The following is a 15,993-nucleotide window of genomic DNA, read 5'->3' as shown; positions in this document are numbered from 1 at the left end:
CCTGCCATCCATCCCTACCCCATCACCGGGCCCCGGGACAACCAACCCCCTACCCACGGAGGTGAGAACTAACATCCTGGCTGCTCCCTGTCATCGCTCCCGGGATCCCCGTCCAGAGCAGCGGTGGTGTCACCAATATCACCACAACCGTGGGTGGCGTCACGGACAATAACCAAATCCCCACCATCCAATCCCCATCCTTTTCACTCACGGGCGAGGAGCGCCGCTCGAGTCCCCGAGATCCGGCCCACCGCTTGAGCCGCCACCGAGCAGCAGCAGCCGCAGCAGCAGTGGCCGGACCCGAGCAGTGGGAGAGCGCAGCGTCCCCTCCTCCGCCCGCGACAATAGTGTTCTCCGCAGAAGGACATAGGGTCCGTACCCGCAAGCAGGGTTCTGGACGCAGCGTATCTTCTCTTCCGGAGATGCTAGTTTTCTGTGTAGGAGAACGTAGCGTCTATGCCCACAATCAGGGTTCTGGACGCAGCGTATCTTCTCTTCCGGAGATCCTAGTGTACTCCGTAGGAGAACCAAGTGTCCATGCCCATTATCAGGGTTCTGGGCACAGCGGATTTTCGCTGTGTTCCCCTGCCGAAAACACTTGAGTATCCACACACATAAATTGACATGGTGTGGCTCGGAAAGCCGAGCCACAGATCAGTTTACGCTGCAGAAAAAAGAAGCGCAGTGCGCAGGAGATTTCTAGAAATCCATCCATTGTGCTTGTACTGTACAACGCAGCATTGTGGTCCACACGCTGCATCCAAAACGCTGCTGTTCCTGATCTCGGACACGTACCTATAATGACCTATCGAAATGTTAGGTCCTCAATAGCAGATAGGTGGGGGTCCTACACCCAGTGCCCTCACCAGTAAAGTGTTTTTTCTTTCGCTAGTCCCCTGTGCAAAAACACTTGTTCATCGTCTGATTATATAGTTTGTTGGCAGAGTAATCATTACTTATGACACGCCTGCACCGGGGCCTGGGGGTTACTCATCACCGGGCCATGGCTCTGCTCTGGGATGTTACAGCAGCAGGACCCAGTTCCGTGACCCCAGCAGTGTCATTCAATAAAAAATGGATATTTACAGGGGATGATGAGAGTTATTTGTGACGCCACCTGTTGTACTCGGCCAGAGATGGCCGATGCTGCGAGATGAGACCTCTGGGGCAGATGGTGATGCAGTTTGGTTGGTATAGCTCTCCACAGATAAGGGCACTTTACATGCTGCGATATCGCTATCGATATTTCTAGCGAGCGTACCCACCCCCGTCGGTTGTGCGTCACGGGCAAATCGCTGCCCGTGGCGCACAACATCGCTTACACCCGTCACATGGACTTACCTTCCCTGCGACGTCGCTGTGGCCGGCGATCCGCCTCCTTTCTAAGGGGGCGGTTTGTGCGGCATCACAGCGACGTCACACGGCAGCCGTCCAATAGAAGTGGAGGGGCGGAGATGAGCGGGCGGAATATCTCGCCCACCTCCTTCCTTCCTCATTGCCGGTGGGCGCAGGTAAGGAGATGTTCGTCATTCCTGCGGTGTCACAAATAGCGTTGTGTGATGCCGCAGGAACGACGAACAACCAGCGGCATGGGCCACCAACGATATTATGAAAAGGAGCTACGTGTCAACAATCAACGTTTTTTGACGTTTTTGCGATCATTGATCGTCGCTCCTAGCTGTCACACGCTGCGATGTCGCTAACGATGCCGGATATGCGTCACAAACACCGTGACTCCGACGAAATATCGTTAGCAATGTCGCAGCGTGTAAAGCACCCTTTAGAGCTGGGCACCAGGGCCGATGGGGGTAGTAATTGGTGATGACGGAGGTGCAGGGTTGGAGGCTCAGGTGAATAACGGAACGACACAGGGATGCAGTCTCAAGGTTTTTACTCACTGTAGTAGGTTTCAAGGTAACACGACATGTCAGTGACCGCCTTTGGAGTGCTGGGTTCCACTGTGATCGGCTCCAGTCAATCCCGGGTAGTTCAGAGGTCAAGACCGGTGCACCCTTCTTATGTTCCTTCCCTGGTCATCTTCCTGCACTAACTTCTCGCCTGCCTATCGCACGCCTATGCACACAGTGCCCTGAGACGGTCTCCACGGGCCCTGTTGGGTGGCTTGAAGCTCTATCCCTTGGCCCTATATTGTCACCTTCCAGCGGATTCATGTGCGGAGTTGGCTTCGGTAGTAGCTGTATCCTTAGCTTCTGGTTTTACTAGATGAGCACATTGGTTCTTCTCCTCTAGTGTAGGGACCAGATCCCTGTTTGCGGCCAAGTCTCTCCACTCCAATATGTCGTATGTGGAATGAGACCACTGGTGTATGCCGCACTTCCCGTGGGCTCTAGGACCCCTTCTCTTTTGTGCCTGGGCAAAGCTGCACCAGCTCCAGACCACAGGTCTTCACTGCTCTTTCCGACTCACCAATTTCTACAGGCTGCTCCCACTAACTAGTCTCCACCACCCAGCGGCCAACATTACCCTGGTCTGATGAAGTGTTGCTAACTGAGAGTGTCTGTGTTTTGTGTGCATACCAGTGGATGACCTCTTCCTTACCCAGGATGGAATACCACACCTCTGGCTGAGATGCAGTACCTCTGTGTCGACTGAAGCCTCAGGGACGCCACACTTACATGGGGCAATGACATATTATTGTTATACTGTATAATTGATTGGTGCTCGTTAAGGTGCACGGACAGTCCGAAATTGGCACGTCTAAGTGCACCGTTAGTTCCTATCTTCCCCTTTGTGGAGGCTGCAGATGATCAGCATTATATATTTTCTTTCTATGGAAGGGATTTTGAGCTCTGAATAAGAAAACACACAGCTCTGATTGTTGGAAAGATAAATTGTGAAATTAATCAGCACAGAGATAGATAAATGGATTTCTCCCTTTTCACAGTTTTATCAACTCGCTGATCCATGAAATACAATGAGAGAATCGATTTATCTTTTTTTTTTCTCATCTCTTTTTCTCATAAATCAACCCAAAGAAAATCACAAACATGGTGAATTAATTCACTAATCCTTCCCAATGGGCAGTGAATCAGCAAAATGCAAATTAGGTAACATTTTTCCTCACTTCCTGTCATGAGCCTGAAATTTACGACATACAAAATACTGTTATTCAGTAGTCTTGTAAAGAGATCGCCATGTATATTATGCATACCAAGCAAAAGCAAGAGGAAACAGCTGCTTCTAAAAGGTTATTTTGCAGGAGGAGGACATACCTGCTTCTAAAGGGTCAAGCTGCGAAAAAAAGGAATCAGCTTTTTGTAAAACATTCATCTGAGTCTCTCTCTTCCTCTTTACATACTATAAATAGACACACAGCCACAGAGGACTGTGACAGGATTTACAACAGCTGCTGTTTCTAAACTTCTCCATCTCCTGCTGCGTAATACACAGGAATCCATCTTACATTTTACCCACAAAGTCTATGAACTTTGTGACTTATATGAGGGAGGCTTGCATAGAGGTTGACAGTTGACATTTGTGATTGTCTGCTAGCACTTTCTTCAGCAGCACTTCCATCACTTTGCAACTGTCTGTGTTTTGCTATCTCATTAGCACAGCACAGTATATGTCACGACGTCTCTCCTGGTCACCTGCAATAATATCTTCCAGTAACCCGTCTGGCTCTTCACACACTAAAGCGGGCTTTACATGCTACGAGATCGCTACAGCGATCTCGTTGGGGTCACGGATTTGTGATGCACATCCGGTCGCTTTAGCGATGCCATTGCGTGTGACACCTATGAGCGTCAGAAAAAAGTGCAAAATCGCTCATCGGCGACATGGAGGTCCATTCTCAAATATCGTTACTGCAGCAGTAACGAAGTTGTTCCTCGTTCCTGCGGCAGCACACATCGCTCCGTGTGACACCACAGGAATGAGGAAGCTCTCCTTACCTGCCTCCCGGCCACAATGCGGAAGGAAGGAGTTGGGCGGGATGTTCGTCCCGCTCATCTCCGCCCCTCCACTTCTATTGGGCGGCGGTTCAGTGACGCTGCTGTGATGTTGCTGTGACGCTGAACGAACCGCCCCCTTAGAAAGGAGGCAGTTCGCCGGTCACAGCGACGTCGCACGGAAGGTAAGTAGTGTGACAGGTCTGGGCGATGTTGTGCGACACGGGCAGAGATTTGCCCATGTCGCACAACCGATGGGGGCGGGTACGCACGATGGCAATATCGGTACCGATATCGCAGTATGTAAAGCGGACTTTACAGTTATCAAGTCACAGTCTCTAGCTATATTGGGAATGGTACACGTGTTCACATTTAGGCATCATCTTCTAGACTTCTTTGGTGTGTCTAGTCCTCACAACCATTTACCACTTTACCTCTTAAAGGTGGCTGCACCCTTCACAAACAGGAATAAGTCCCACTTTACCACCTCTGCTTTGGAAGTCCTCGTCCCCCTAATAGCAGCTATCTCTTGTGCATGTTCACTGAGTTCCTTCACTTGGGACAACTCTTTTGGGTACTTTGCACACTACGACATTGCAAGCCGATGATGCGATACCGAGCGCGATAGTCCCCGCCCGCGGCGCAGCTGCGATATCATGGTGATAGCTGCCGTAGCGAACATTATCGCTACGGCAGCTTCACATACACTCACCTGCCCTGCGCTCTGGCCGGCAACCCGCCTCCTTCCTAAGGGGGCGGGTCGTGTGGCGTCACAGCGACGTCACACAGCAGGCGGCCAATAGAAGCGGAGGGGCGGAGATGAGTGAGATGTAAACATCCCGCCCACCTCTTTCCTTCCGCATTGCAGATTGCAGACGGGACGCAGGTAGGAGATGTTCCTCGCTCCTGCGACTTCATACACAGCGATGTGTGCTGCCGCAGGAACGAGGAACTACATCGTACCGTCGCTGCAGCCAAAATAATTAAAATAACCGACACTACACCGATCATATGATACCGACGCTTTTGCACTCCGTAATCGTAGTTAAAACGATTTACACACTACGATGTCGAGAGCGACGCCGGAAGTGCGTCACTTTCGATTTGACCCCACCGACATCGCACCTGCGATGTCGTAGCGTGCAAAGGGCCCCTTACATAATTACAGCTCAGATTAGAGATTTTTCTCCTTTTCTCCTCCTTCTACATCACCCCCTCTCCTAAGAGGGTGCACTGTTATAGCAAAAGCATTTCACTGGTGTGCCGCCCCCGCGTCAGCAGCCGGGCTGCTTGTATCCGGATCCACGGTGGCTCGAGGGGCGTCCGGACCCGGGGGTCGTGTGGCCACTCAAATAAAGGGGGCATTTACAGGGGATAGTGTCTAAGGTTCGTGACGCCACCCGTGGTGTGTGGTAAGGAGGAGTACCACCGCTGCCATTGGGGAGTACCCGGGGTGATGACAGGGACAGCCAGGTGTTGCAACCCTTCACGGGTAGTGGGGAATGCCCCGGGACTCGGTGGTGGAGTTGGGAAGTGCCGTTGGGGGTGAAAGGGTCACTTGCGTACTCACTCAGTACAATAAACTGACACCGACAACTTGGTAAACCAAAGTTCTGGACACCGCTGTCGCTGAGGGGAGCACGCCTGGGTCCCGTCCCCGATGGTGCTGCCTGATGATCTGTGACCTTTTTCCCTTGCACTTAGTTTTCTTGCTAATTGGCCCCTGTAGTATAAAACTAGTCAGGTCCCGCTCCGCAGTGTGGCTAACTGTGGGAGCTTGCTCTCAGGGTTCACACTTGGGATTTTCTGGACCGTTTTGTGGAATGTCCTATCCCCCTCGTTGCGCTAGCACCCCAATTTTGGAGTGGGTGGAGAGCGGATCTTGAAGGTTCCGTTCTCGTTGGGTAAATTGTCAGGTTGCCTGAAGCTACTCCCTGACCTAGGGTCCATGTACCCCGTCGTGCCCTGGTCCCAGCCCTGTAATGGTACAAGGTCGCTGGCTGACCTCCTCGATAGTTCCGTGCCTCTTGCCACGATCCCCTACAACCGGGGGTCCAGCTCCTAATAGGCCCAGATCACCATCTGTCACCTAGTTACTTCCAAGGAGTCCGGCTCCTGACCTCCTCTCTCCTTCACTTCCAACACTTCACTCTCCCTTTCTCTGACTGACTCCTGACACTCCTGACCTCCCCTTACCCAACCCCCCAAGTGGGCGACCCTATTCCAATCAGGCCGTTCACTGGTGTGTCCGGTGGGTGTGGTGCAGAGTGTTCCTAGGATTTTGACTGACTGCTGATGGCAACACCATAGTTGGGGACCCGTAACCAAGGTGGAGGTAATATTGCACAGAAGGGCAGATTGCACAATACCCTGTGACGACCTGATAGGCCAGGGCGTCACACTAGCATTAAACTTTAATGGTGTTATGGTGTTTAATGTCATGCCTTCCAACTGAACACTCCTTTCCCACCAGCTTACAGCAGTTTTTAATTTCCTATTAGAAGGTTCCTGTCACACATAAAATTGTAGGCTTTTTCTGCCCAGGTCGAGGCATTAGGTAGGGACCCAGCAAAAAGAGATATGCCTTGACGTTGGCTACTGGGCTCACATAAAACTGGCCTTTTTTATGCACTAAGTGTCTCAATCTATACATTTATTTCCTTAGCCTTAACGCATGTCCAAATTCCTATATTCATTGTTTGCATGCTGTTTCATGATCAGTGTGCACCTGTTCACACTTATCTTTTAGGAAGCGCCATCAGTTTTTTCATTTTTGGCATGTGTATGTCATAACACAGTAAAAAAAAAAACAAGTCCACTTCTAGGAGCATCTCAGATTTTCCATCTGCCACACAGCAACACTTTTCATTTTTTTGAGTTCATGGACATACAGTACAGAACAAAAGTTTGGACACCCCTTCTCATTCAATGAATTTTCTTTCTTTTCATGACTCTGAAAATTGTAGATTCACATTGAAGGCATCAAAACTATGAATTACCACATGTGGAATGAAATACTTAAAAAAGTGTGAAACAACTGAAAATATGTCTTATATTCTAGGTTCTTCAAAGTAGCCACCTTTTGCTTTGATTACTGCTTTGCACACTCTTGGCATTCTCTTGATGAGTTTCAAGAGGTAGTCACTGGAAATGTTTTTCAACAGTCTTGAAGGAGTTCCCAGAGATGCTTAGCACTTGTTGGCCCTTTTGTCTTCACTCTGCGGTCCAGCTCACCCCAAACCATCTCGATTGGGTTCAGGTCTGGTGACTGTGGAGACCAGGTCATCTGGTGTAGCACCCCATCACTCTCCTTCTTAGTCAAATAGCTCTTACACAGCCTGGAGGTGTGTTTGGGGTCATTGTCCTGTTGAAAAATAAATGATGGTCCAACTAAACGCAAACCGGATGGAATAGCACGCTGCTGCAAGATGCTGTGGTAGACATGCTGGTTTAATATGCCTTCAATTTTGAATAAATCCCCAACAGTGTCACTAGCAAAGCACCCCCCACACCATCACACCTCCTCCTCCATGCTTCACGGTGGGAATCAGCCATGTAGAGTCCATCTGTTCACCTTTACTACAAGGACACGGTGGTTGGATCCAAAAATCTCAAATTTGGACTCATCAGACCAAAGCACAGATTTCCACTGGTCTAATGTCCATTCCTTGTGTTCTTTAGCCCAAACAAGTCTCTTCTGCTTGTTGCCCGTCCTTAGCAAAGGTTTCCTAGCAGCTATTTTACCATGAAGGCTGCTGCACAAAGTCTCCTCTTAACAGTTGTTCTAGAGATGAGAAGGTGTGTCCAAACTTTTGGTCTGTACTGTATCTCCCCTGCTTACTCCAATCATCAAATAATCAGTCACTTCTATACAGCTTAGCAGTATCAGTATCACTTGCAGATCTGCCACCTGACAGCCATAATAAAATTAGATGTACTATACAATAACATAGCACTGCTATATATATAAAGTTAATTAGTCAGATGTAAAATTAGCAAAAATGTTCCCTCTTTGTAAGGATATGATCACCTGGGCCTGCAAATGGTTGATTTAACTGACTCCTTGTGTAGCTGCACATAGCAGATTTATCTAGGAGCGACCTGCTATGCTTTAGTCTTGTCCATAAATTGGATCAGACTTGTGCATGCTGCAAATTTTTTGCACACAGGTCCAAGGGCCATCAGAAAAATAGGCTAGAATTAGGTTTCTGTGATTTTCCACTTTCACACAGATAAAAAAATATATTTTTCTGACTGTACTCTAAATGTCACAGGGTATGTAATAACAGAACAGGGGCCCCTAGCCTGGCCCTCAGACTTAAGACCCTCTGCTGTCCCTTCTCTCAGAGATAAGCTTGATGGTAGCCAGGTCCGAGCCGAAGCATGACCCTGACTCCTGTCTGAGCCCTGATCTTACTCCCCCTCTCCCCCACCCTTAAGGCGGGTCGAAAAATACAATAACGAAACCCCACAAAAACAACATGGACAAGGGAGAACAGAAACTCGTGCACACTGCACTCAAAACACACAGGAGAGACAATATGTGTACTGGGAAACAAAGAAGCACATAAGAGGGGAACGTTTACATCACTCAATATCGCAAAACGGATCACCATAAACAGGAACATCAGAAAGACTGGGATCGCTGGAGCCATGCTAAAGCTATAATCGGCGCATACTGGAAGAAAGCTGTGCCTTAAATAGGAAAGAGACAACTGCACGTGGCAATTATCAACTTGAGCTCTTAGGTCCTACTCACCAGTTTGCAGGAATTAACTCCTGCAGAACTGAAGACGAGTGAACCTTAATCAGTCGACGCCCGACTCTGGCTGCACAATTCTGAAGCCTCAGGTTGCTCATCAGACTCTGTGGTATGAACAGAGTCTGACTCCGCTGTGCCACCAAGTGCGTGCAGAGCCGAACATTGCATGACACTAAGGCTATGTGCGCACCTTGCAGTTCAATTCTGCAGCGTGTAAGTCGCTGCGTGTGCGTCTCAGAACGCAGCCGAAAAAGCTGCGTTCTGAGACGCATTCAGCAGAACGCAACGTGCGCACATTCCTGGAGAGAATTCATGCGTTCTGGATGCTTTGTCTGCCATAGACAGAGTGGGAAAAGCATCCAGAACGCACATTTTTCACAGTACGCACCCACTCGGCTCTGCAGCATCCCCATAGACTTGCAACAGAGCCGAGTGGGACCGCACAGTCACTGTCATGGCTGGCTGCTGGACAGTGCCGCGCGATCAGAATGAACTCGAATGAACTTCACCCGACTTCATTGTGATCGCGCTGCTCTTTGCGTGTGCCGCGGCTTGATTTGCGGTCACACATGAAGGACTCAGCTGTGATCGCAAATCCCCTGAGTGACTGCAGTGAGCAACGCGATCAGCTGTGCTTTCACTCAGGTTACTCGCAGTCACAGCTCCAGTCCTCCAGCTGATCGCGCGACTCACTTCAGTTGCTGCATGGAGCTGACAGGAGCGGCGGTGTTCTATTGCCGCTCCTGTCAGCTTCCGATGTAACAGAGCTGGAAGCGTCGTGGGACCTTGAATGGATTACATCGGACCTGGAGGTGTTTTTGAGGGATTAATAAAGTGGTGAAAGAGGGTGTTTTTTGGTCTTTCATTTCAAATAAAGGATTTTTTGGATGTGTGTGTTTATTTACTTTAACTTTCAGGTTCATCATGGACAGTATCTTGGGGAGACGCCTGCCATGATTAACCTAGGACTTAGTGGCAGCTATGGGCTGCTGCCATTAGCTCCTTATTACCCCGTTTCGCACCGCACCAGGGCAATTCGGGATGAGCCGGTAAAGTCCCAGGAGTGTCGCATCTAATGGATGCGGCAAATCTGGGCGGCTGCTGGCTAATATTGTTAGGCTGGGGGGCTCCACATAATATGGAGCTCCCCATCCTGAGAATACCAGCCTTCAGCCGTGTAGCTTTATCCTGGCTGGTATCCAAATGGGGGGACCGCACATCATTTTTTTTCATTTATTTATTAATTTATTTTACTGCTCGATATAGACACGCCCACCGGCGGCTGTGATTGGTTGCAGTGAGACAGCTGTCACTCAGCATGGGGGCGTGTCTGACTGCAACCAATCATAGGCGCCGGTGGGCGGGGGAAGCAGGGAATACATAATGGATTAATGAGCGGCCGACATTTTCAAAAGAGAAGAAGCCGCCACAGTGTGAACGCCGTGCAGCGCCGCATCGGTGATCGTGGATCGGTGAGTATGAGAGAGTGGGTGGGAGGGAGAGACCGACATGGATAGAGAGAGAGATAGAGACAGAGAGAGAGAACGACCGACAGACCGACCGACAGAGAGAGAAAGACTAAAGACCTGACTTTGTTATGTTAAATAAAAACATGTGGATCGCAATAATAATGCAATGCAAGCGCACTGCTTCACATTTTGGCAGCGATTTACTACAACTCATTGATTTCAATGGGTGTAGAACGCAGCCAAAATGGCAAAAACAATTGACATGCTGCTTCTTTGAACGCATGGGTTTTGCCCAAAATTATGCAAATTAAACGCAGCGTTTGGAAACGCAAAGTACGGACAAGAAATTCACATTTTCCATAGACTTTGCTAGAAAATCAAAACGCATGCCTTTTGGCACGAAAACGCTGCAGTTCAAAACGGACCTAAAAAGCAGCTGAAACGCAGGTGGAGACGGAAAGTGCGGACACAGCCTAAAGCGGGCTTTACACACTGCGATATCGGTACCAATATCGCTAGTGTGGGTACCCGCCCCCATCTGTTGCGCGACACGGGCAAATCGCTGCCCGTGACGCACAACATCGCCCAGACCCGTCACACACACTTACCTGCCCGGCGACGTCGCTGTGACCGGCAAACCGCCTCCTTTCTAAGGAGGCGGTCCGTGCGGCGTCACAGCGACGTCACTGAGCGGCCGCCCAATAGCAGCGGAGGGGCGGAGCTGAGCGGGACGTAACATCCCGCCCACCTCCTTCCTTCCGCATAGCGGCCGGGAGACAGGTAAGGTAAGCTTCCTCGTTCCTGCGGTGTCACACGGAGCGATGTGTGCTGCCGCAGGAACGAGGAACAACCTCGTTACTGCTGCAGTAACGATATTTGAGAACGGACCCCCATGTCACCAATGAGCGATTTTGCACGTTTTTGCAACGATGCAAAATCGCTCATCGGTGTCACACGCCACGGCATCGCTAATGCAGCCGGATGTGCGTCACCAATTCCGTGACCCCAACGAGTTCGCATTAGCGATGTCGTAGCGTGTAAAGCCCCCTTAAGAGAATAAAGGATCCATTTTTGAACCCTATATGAAGGAATGCTAAAGCCATGTCAAGGGTTCAACGGTTCATAGCAAAGAATCGAGATGACTGCCCCTTCCTCGCGCACTTCACGCTTCGGCGCAGGAGCATCTTTACTGCTTGTGTCAATTGGAGAGCATCATGTACAGAACATCAATACCATCATGTGGATACATTATGGGTTAGTTACTGGGAGAGATGCTGAGTCAGATACTCTGCAGAGGATTTGCATCGATTAATCCACAAGACTACTGGTTACAAGAACGATCCTGTTAATGTAAAGTGATTTTCCTCATAAGTTGTTTCACATTAGAGCGGAATTCCCAGCCCCTGGTACAAGGCAATCGTCCAGAAAAATAGACTGAGAGCTCTCCTATTATAGAGTACTTATTGCTCTAACAAGCAGCACCCACAAGTGTTCACCCAACCCTGGAGACATCACTGTCTTCAATGAATGGGTAATGGCCTTTGAAGATCTGAAGTAATGAGATTTGAGGGTTTTATTATGGTGCAGGAGGGTATCTGCCAAAAAAAAAAAAGAATCATCCTTTATTCCTGGAACTGGGAAATGTACACAACCTTTCTCTATATAGTAGCATAAAATTGGGATGTTAAAAACTGGGGCATGCCTACCCTAGAGGTAGATCCTTGGGCTGCTTTGCAACCTTTGGAAACAAAGGGCAAAACCCCAATTTTTTTATGACGAAGATTAAACAGAATTAGCAAACCAAGAGTGCAGAACTGGCCCAAGGGTCCAAGGATCAAAGAGAGAGCATGGAGAGGAAACAAGCACCAGGCACTTATATTAAAGGATTGCAAGAAGTTGCTTTCTCTTTACCATTTTTTCTGGTTCTGGATTCCACTGTCATGTGTAGAATGTGAAAGATATAATGAGGAGGATTAAGGTAAAAAACTGTAGAAGGTTCTGGCTTTATTTTTTCTTTTTAAACCTTCAGTGCTACAATAAGTGGGGTTAGTGTTAATGCCGAAGTGAGGTGAGATTGGTTTTGTTATACAGCTAGGTCTAGAAATATTTGGACAGTGAGAAGTTTTGGAATTTTAACCGTTTCCCAAAATATATTCAGTATATGTGGCGCCCCTGAGGCTTCCGTCGCCACAGGTCATTGCACCCCATCTGCGGTGTGATGCCCCATTCTGGGAGAGGAAGAGAGTGAACTCCGGTCCCCTGGTAAATTCACACTACACCCATTGCTAGGGACACACAGGACCAGGGAAAGTGGCAGGCAACCCTCCCATGCTGCATGCTGAGAGGGGCTGTAAGACCCATCCCTGCTCCCATAGGGTGGTAGCTTAGCAACTGGGGAGGTGGGAGGAGCCACCAGAGAGCAGATAGAGAAAGGAAGGTCAAGTTAGTTTCAGTTTTACCTCAGGGAGTGAGAGAAGCAGCATGTAGTTGGAGGAGAAGAACGAGAGAAAGGAGGGAGGAGGAGGCCTGCTGAGGCAGGCAAGGAGGAGAAAGAAGAGAAGGAAAGAAAGGGTCGCAGGGCCGCGGGTAGTCCTGTAGGTACCACGAGCTGTCCTTGTTGGGTACCGAAGCCGAGGGCCCAGAGGCGCTACGAGTAGCTGCAGGCTGCGGTGGCCTGGTCCACCGTGACATCGGTGGAGTGACTAGCTGCGACAGGGGACGGTCCCTAGAGACTGGAGGAGTGAAAAGACAATCTCCAAACAGTAAAAACCGAGGCCCAGGGACGTTGTAAGCTCCCAGGGCCAGAACCCAGAGCAGCCCTTCAGAAAAGGGGTAATCAGCCGACAGGTGACCCCCCAGCCTGGAGGCTGTAATGGAGGCCAAGCCAAGTCCATCTTAACAAAGGCAAGGCTAGTGAAGACAGCAGAGAAAGAGTCACTAAGAGAGAGGGTACCGGATTTTACACTCTGAATCACCCAGAAGACGGAGGTCCCTGACAGCGGTCCCAGCAGTCCAAGGGTTCTGCCTGCCCTGACAAGAACTGTGAGTAAAAGAACTTGAACTGCACCTCTGAAGTTGCCTCAGTTATTTCATCTGCATAGACATTTACAAGCACCAACTGTGCCCCGGGCATTGCTCCACCTGTGGGGAGCAGTACTACCATTGCTGCCGTAATATCATCCCGGAGGCCTCACACAGCAGCGGCGGCTTATTAGCCGCATACCACAGGTGGCGTCACGAACACAAACTTTAACTTAAGCCACTTATTCTACTGACACCCACCAGGGCCACGGAGCCGGGCCCAGCCACCACTGACTACCACCGGACTAGTCCGGCCCGGCACCGAGTGTCCCATAGCCCTGGGGTGGGCGAGTCAACGTTTGGCGCTGTGAACAGGATTTCGTGCCCGGTCACACCGGGTACTGTGCGCCTGGAGAACCGTGTGACAGACTGTGTACTTTACTGAGAAATCGCCGCCATTAGCGCTGCTGAGAGCGGGAAGAAGGGGGGCGTGCAAGAAGAAAGGGCGCGAAGAGAAGCCCCGCCCCCTTGTCCAAGAAAAGCGCGCGAAGCGGTGCCCGCCATAGAAAGCGGAAGAAAAAGAAGTGGTGACCAAATAAGCTGGCCGGCTGGCAGACAGAGTTTAAAAAGCCAGACCAGCAGACAACGAAAATGTACCTTATCGCAAGCGGAGTGATGCCGGTCGTGGTGGGCTGGGCGCCAGTCTGGCGCCAGATGCAAGTGCAGCCTCCGGCCCCGCCGCCGAGAAGGGAAAGGGAGAAGCCGAGTGGCGTGGTCGAGCACCCGAGCAGTAATCCAGCAAGCGTTCCCCAGGTCGGCAGCATGGCAGAGAGGCTGCAGGAGTGTACACCTGGGACCGGGAAGATGGATCCCGAGCTGGACCTGCTCCGGGAGGAAATGCGAATCCTGGCTCGGAGACTGCGTAACCTGCAAGCAGAGGTGGACCGGCGGAGTGAAACACCGATGGTGCCGGAGAGTGTGGGCCACAGGATGGAGGCCGCGGAGCAGCGACCGGGTGAGCAATGTGAAGCCCCGACCCGTCCGGACCCACTGACCCACCAAGCGCCACCGCCCTGTCCCTCCACTGTTCCGCAGGCCTTCCCCGCCAGCCCCGCAAATGCTCGGTGGGGCACCGGAGGCCTGCCCGAAACCCCCGCAGACGGAGCCTGGGGAGGGGTGGACCCCGACCAGCTAGTGGGCCCCCTACCGAGTCCCCCTGTGAGTCTCCTGGGAGCGACATCCCCGGGAGTGCACTGGGACGCAGCGCCCATAGAGAGTAGGGGACTGCAAAAGCCCCTGCGCCCCAAGGAAACCGCACTGGCAAACGAGCTGACCTGCCGGAGATTGGTGCAGGAGTACCAGCAGGAGCGGGAGGCCCGGGAGGAGACGGCCTCAGAAGAACCGGAGTGGCGCCGCACTATGCCAGCGTGCGGCGTCTCTCCTGTCAGCAGCAGCCGCAGCACTACCTCAAGGCAGACCCAGGTCACAGAACTGAGCAGAGGTCCTGTGACAGCCACGCAAGAAACGCAGACCAGGATCTCCATGGCCTACATGCTGCCCAGGGCCCTGCCAAAGAAGGACCCCTGCAATGAAGAGTAAAGATGAAGAGCTGCTGAACTGTAAATAGCCCCTGTTTGCCCCTGATTCTTTTCGAAGATGACACCCTTTCCTACTGTACTGCCCCTGATGCTTTTTGAAGACGTCACCCCCCATGTTATGTGCTACCGGGCCACTGAACTGGAATGTGGGCCCCGGTGAAAGTGTATGTGTTATGTCCTACCAGGCCACTGGACTTAGTGGCTGGTATGTTGTTTTTTGTGTCCTATGTAACCAGGCCATTGGACTTAATGGCTGGTTGATTGTCCCATTATTGTCTGATGGAAAGAAACGAACTGCCGGGCTACTGGACTTGTAGTAGCCAAAAATGTAATTAGTTGCACCCGTTGTGCCCCCTACCAGAATTATGGGGGATTTGCTTGAACCGTGCAATGGACTGGAAGTGCACACTTAGAGTTTTCTTTATAAGAAGTTCGCAACGTTCATGATATGTGCCTCCCATAAAGGGAAGAAATGTTTTGCTGTTTTATGTTATTGCATACCAAAAATGTTTTGCAGTTCTCCCATTTGTTTTTGTTGTTTTTCAGCCCGAGGACGTGCTGGGATTTGCTGTGGGGGAGTGTGGCGCCCCTGAGGCTTCCGTCGCCACAGGTCATTGCACCCCATCTGCGGTGTGATGCCCCATTCTGGGAGAGGAAGAGAGTGAACTCCGGTCCCCTGGTAAATTCACACTACACCCATTGCTAGGGACACACAGGACCAGGGAAAGTGGCAGGCAACCCTCCCATGCTGCATGCTGAGAGGGGCTGTAAGACCCATCCCTGCTCCCATAGGGTGGTAGCTTAGCAACTGGGGAGGTGGGAGGAGCCACCAGAGAGCAGATAGAGAAAGGAAGGTCAAGTTAGTTTCAGTTTTACCTCAGGGAGTGAGAGAAGCAGCATGTAGTTGGAGGAGAAGAACGAGAGAAAGGAGGGAGGAGGAGGCCTGCTGAGGCAGGCAAGGAGGAGAAAGAAGAGAAGGAAAGAAAGGGTCGCAGGGCCGCGGGTAGTCCTGTAGGTACCACGAGCTGTCCTTGTTGGGTACCGAAGCCGAGGGCCCAGAGGCGCTACGAGTAGCTGCAGGCTGCGGTGGCCTGGTCCACCGTGACATCGGTGGAGTGACTAGCTGCGACAGGGGACGGTCCCTAGAGACTGGAGGAGTGAAAAGACAATCTCCAAACAGTAAAAACCGAGGCCCAGGGACGTTGTAAGCTCCCAGGGCCAGAACCCAGAGC

This window comes from Anomaloglossus baeobatrachus, chromosome 1 (assembly GCF_048569485.1).
Source record: "Anomaloglossus baeobatrachus isolate aAnoBae1 chromosome 1, aAnoBae1.hap1, whole genome shotgun sequence".
NCBI classification, from domain to species: Eukaryota; Metazoa; Chordata; class Amphibia; order Anura; family Aromobatidae; genus Anomaloglossus; species Anomaloglossus baeobatrachus.
Note: the sequence above shows the minus strand (reverse complement) of the source record.